Source organism: Hippichthys cyanospilos, chromosome 21 (assembly GCF_059441005.1).
Source record: "Hippichthys cyanospilos isolate Australia breed blue-spotted pipefish chromosome 21, RoL_Hcya_1.0, whole genome shotgun sequence".
In the NCBI taxonomy this organism is placed as follows: Eukaryota; Metazoa; Chordata; class Actinopteri; order Syngnathiformes; family Syngnathidae; genus Hippichthys; species Hippichthys cyanospilos.
The window spans coordinates 1,977,403-1,982,183 of NC_142389.1; positions in this window are offsets into that span (position 1 = coordinate 1,977,403).

The following is a 4,781-nucleotide window of genomic DNA, read 5'->3' on the forward strand; positions in this document are numbered from 1 at the left end:
CGCTGTAATTGGAGCTTTGCACGGTGCGGCCATGCCTCCGGAGACCTCATTAGATTTAGCGCTCCAACGGCCACGTTTACGCTCGCCTGGATTTCCGAGCGCACGCTGTCTGATTGCCGTCGACAGATCGCGAGTAAGACCCGCCTGGCACGAGTCACGAGTTATCAAAATGTCCTCTCGATTGAGACGACGTAACCAAATGCGACGCGGAGGAGCGAAAGTGTCCGACTAGCTTCAGCTTGTTAACGTCTCGGGCAGCGAAGCAGGAAAGGATTCCGGCTTCATCGATTTGTGTTGCGCTCAAAGTGGTGATTACGAAAGAAAAATGCAGCGCAAGTCCATGTGCTGAGTCGCTCACTCATTTCAGCAGAGTGGAAGCGAAAACCATGAGAAAAACTTTCACCTGTTCGACTAACCGTCTAAACCAATCAACCAGCCAAACACCTACCTAGCAAGCTAGCTACCACCTCACCCAACTGCCTATCAAAGTACCGTATTTTGCGCACTATAAGGCGCACTTAAAAGCCTTCATTTTTTGAAAAAGCTGACGGTGCGCCTTATAATCAGGTGCGCCTTATATATGGATCAATATTGAGATTCGTAGATGGGGAATGAACCGATAAAGTAAGCTTTACCTGTTTCTTTTCTGTGTTTACGGTTGAACAAGGTTGCTCATATTGCGTTATTATGCTATTGAGTTATTATTTGAGTTATTGTTATTAATTTGAGTATTACTATATTGTGATTGAAAAAGTTTTGAAAATATGTCATTGATTGAGGGTGCGCCTTATAATCCGGTGCGCCTTATATATGGAAAACGTTTTCAAAATATGTCATTGATTGAGGGTGCGCCTTATAATCTGGTGCGCCTTATATATGGAAAAAGTTTGAAAATATGCCATTAAATGAGGGTGCGCCTTATATATGGAAAAATGGTAAAATATGTCGTTAATTGAGGGTGCGCCTTATATATGGAAAAATGGTAAAATATGTCGTTAATTGAGGGTGCGCCTTATAATCCGGTGCGCCTTATAGTGCGGAAAATACGGCAAATGAAAATACGACAACGAAATGGGTCGTGAAATCCACGCTAGAAGTCCAATTACAGTTCAGTACAATTCAAACATTCAGTACAACCGAACGATTTTGCCTTGGTCCGTCTAATCCTCCCTGTATCCTCCACATATGTCATAATAGGCGGAGCGGGAAAAAAAGCGAGGAGGTGCGTGTGCATCACCCGTGCAGCTCTTCGGCGCCGTGGGTTAATGATGTAAGAGGAAGGAAAGGCGCTGCCGTGCCCGGGCTTTAATTGCTGTCTGTGTTTGCTTTGCCAGGGGAGCCTCGCGGACACAAAATCAAACCTGTGACAAAAAAAAAAAAACATCTGCACACACACACACACACACACGCGCACACACACACGCACACACAGAGTAATCCGTCAGTGCTAGCAGGAAATGGAATTGGATTAGTCATGGGGTCAAAAGCTTGGGCGTGGGCAAAAGGGAGAGCCTTTGGGGGTCGGCCACTTATCATGGCGACTCCCGTTCAAGCTCCGCCCAATTATTGATCATATTTTACTGTTGAGCGGCTTCTTCAAAAAGTGCATGCTATTTTAACTCTTGTGCAGTATTTTGACCATTTTCTTCCACGTCACTCTGGAAGTATTTTAGCCAAGAGATGGCCGCGTCCTAGTAGTGTGATAACTAAGTGGTCGTGCCATGTTGAAATTTGACATATTGTCACCATTCAGGTGAAATTTCAGCTCCCTAGTGCCTTTTTCTTTTACCTTTTTTCAGTCAGATTCTTTCACATAATTCTTGCAGTATTTTAGCCAAGGGATGGCACACTACTGCTAATGTGATAGCTAAGTGTTCATACCATGTTTAACTTTGAGCTGTTCTCAACAACTGGGTGAAATTTCAGCTCCCTAGTGCCTTCTTTCAATGCTTTCCCTGTAAATATCAAGGATTTTTCCAAAATTTGACCAATTATGTCACACTCCTGGTGGTGCGATAACTAAGTGGTCAGGCCATGTTGAATTTTGACATGTTGTCCCCATCTGGGTGAAATTTCAGCTCCCTAGCGTCTTATTTGTTATAAAATGCCTTTGATCGGGATATCAAAGGATTCTACAAAATATTGCACAAGGGTGAAACTGGCAAAAGTACGGCACGTCAAGATGGTCTTCTCATAAAAGCGGCAAAACAATTATCAGTTCCGATCAGGCCGGCGGTGGTTGTCCTCTCGAATGTCCGTTAATGACTTAGTCAATAACGCTTAGGACGTGGTCGCGTAGCAACCCGGGGCTCGGCTAATTGGGGGATGTTTTAAAGAAGGGAAGACAGAGCGCGAGAAAGAAAGCGAGAGCGAGAAAGAGAGTTGGGAACGAAATTTCCCACCTCGGCGATTATCGGATTTATTTCTCGCGCTAAGGAAGGATTTCAAGCGCGAATCCTGCACGTAGGCAGCCCTCCCTCGACTTTTAAGACGAGATACCCGTAGACTTGACAATAATGCTGACTGATTGCAAACGGTAGTCTTTGTGTGTTCAAGGAAAAACAGCTCTCAGGTGTTTTAGTCATAAAAAAGCCCACATATTGCATTCTTAACTTTTCTCAAAAGCCAAAAAAAAAAGGTGTGAGGGAACCTTGAAGCTGTGAAACAGCACAAGGCAGTGGGAATGTGTGTGTGAAATTTTCTAGAATGACTCCTTTGCAAAATGCCCAAGGAATTGGTGCGTCTTTTTAAATTAAAAGCAAATTGATTGGACCATGAGACAACTTGAGTGTAATAGTGAACTCCTGTGCAGAATGTCCAAGTAATGGACAGTTTTTATTTTGAATGAAGCAACTTTTTTGCTCATTTTGTTGCATTGACTCCTAGGCAAACACCAAAGCGATGGTCACGTTTTCTTTTCAAATTAAAAACTAATTGATTGGAACATGATGAAACCGTTGGCTAAATTGTGCAATTGTTTCCTTTGTAAAACATTCAAGCAATGGATTCTTTGATTTTCAAATTAAAAGCAAATTGACTGGAACATGAATCACCGCTTTTGCAAATTTTTGTTGTTGTGCTGGACTCCTTTGCTAAATGCTGAAGCAGTGGATAATTTTCAAATGAAGAGCAAATTAATTGGAACATCAATCAAATTTTTGATGGTTGAAAAGTAAAGTACACTCAGGACATTTAAATTAGATTTGCAAGTCTTTTTTTTTCTTTCTTTCAAAAAATAGTTTTGTTGGTTAGCGGATACTTGGCGCAAAAAAGTACTGCTGGAAAATCGCTACAAAAATATACAAAACTTAAGCTGCATCATGATCCAGTTAATTTGCTCTTAATTTGAATTTCAATAGTAAAGTGGACTCGGGACATTTGAATTAGATTACCCGAAAAAAAATCTCGCTTATCGCCTTCACAAATTTCCATTTGAGAAGCATTAATGGGGACAATTTGAATATTCTGCACGAGCATGGAAATTGAACTGTACTGTAGTGTACACGTGCCTCCCCCTCCATTTCTCTTGCCATTGTCGCTGGAAGCAAAGCAGACAAGATGTTGTCATAGCAACGAGGTCGGCCTGTTGCTACGGAGAAACGCGGGAAGCGGGAGGGGCCGCGCGCGCGGCAGAGGATGGATGACGCCTCTGTTTTACACTTTTTTTTTTTTACCTCGACGCGCATATGTTAAGCGAAGGTTGTTAAGTCGTAAAGTCCTGTTTTTCAATGCTAACGCGGACGCAAGGTCGCCCGCCTCCCACGCCACTTGTCATCATCACCGTCGGCGTCGGAGCCTTCGATTCTCCTCTCCAGCCGCGTCTGAGATTCAAAGTGCCTCTTAAGATGATCAAGTGTTGGAACTTGATGGTGCTTCAGGAGCTCCAAGGGCCTTTAGCGTGCGCCGTCGAAACAATGAAAAGACGCGCTTGGAAAGTTGACACTAGCTTGTTTACAAGGAATATATTATGTTAAGCGAGCCCTGTTCGAAAAAAGAAATCAGCTCGCTTTTAAAGAAAGTTTTCAAGTCCTTGACACGTGATGCGAGGTGGTATAGGCAGTCTGGGTTGAATCATTCTGATATCGTTACGATTATTTTTATGAACTTATTGTATATTTTCCTGACATAGAAGTTAAAGTGCCTGCTTTCCAAAATGAACAAAGACATGGCACTACTTTTCAAATTAAAAGCACATTTATTGGAACATGAAGCTTTCCTTCCTTTGGCAAACGCCCAAGCACTGGGCACTTTTTAAATTGAAGGCAAATTAAGTGGAATAAAAGCAAACTGTTTTGCATAATTTTGTTGGAGAGACTCCCTTTGCAAAATATCCATGCAATGGACACTTCTCTTTTCAAATCAAAAGCAATTTGATTGAAACATGGAGCAATTTTTTTGAGGGAGTTTGTGTCCAGACAATTGACGATTCTCTTTTCAAATTCAGGGCAAATTAATTGGAATGCAAGCTAATTTTTTGCTAAATTTTGTTGGAGTTACTCCTTTGCAAAAAGTCCACGCAATGGACACTTTTTTTTTTTTTTTTGCTTGTGTTAGAGTGTCAGATTTTTTTTTGACTTGTGTCTCCTTTACAAAATTTCCATGCAGTTGACACTCCTTTTCAAAGTGAGAGCAAATTGAATGGAACATGAAGCAATCCCTCCCACCCCCAATTTTGCTTGGGTGCAAAACATCCAAGCAATGGACATATTTCTTTTCAAAGTAAGATCAAATTTATTGGAACACTTCTGGAAGGGGAGCGCAAACACAGACACGCGCCCATA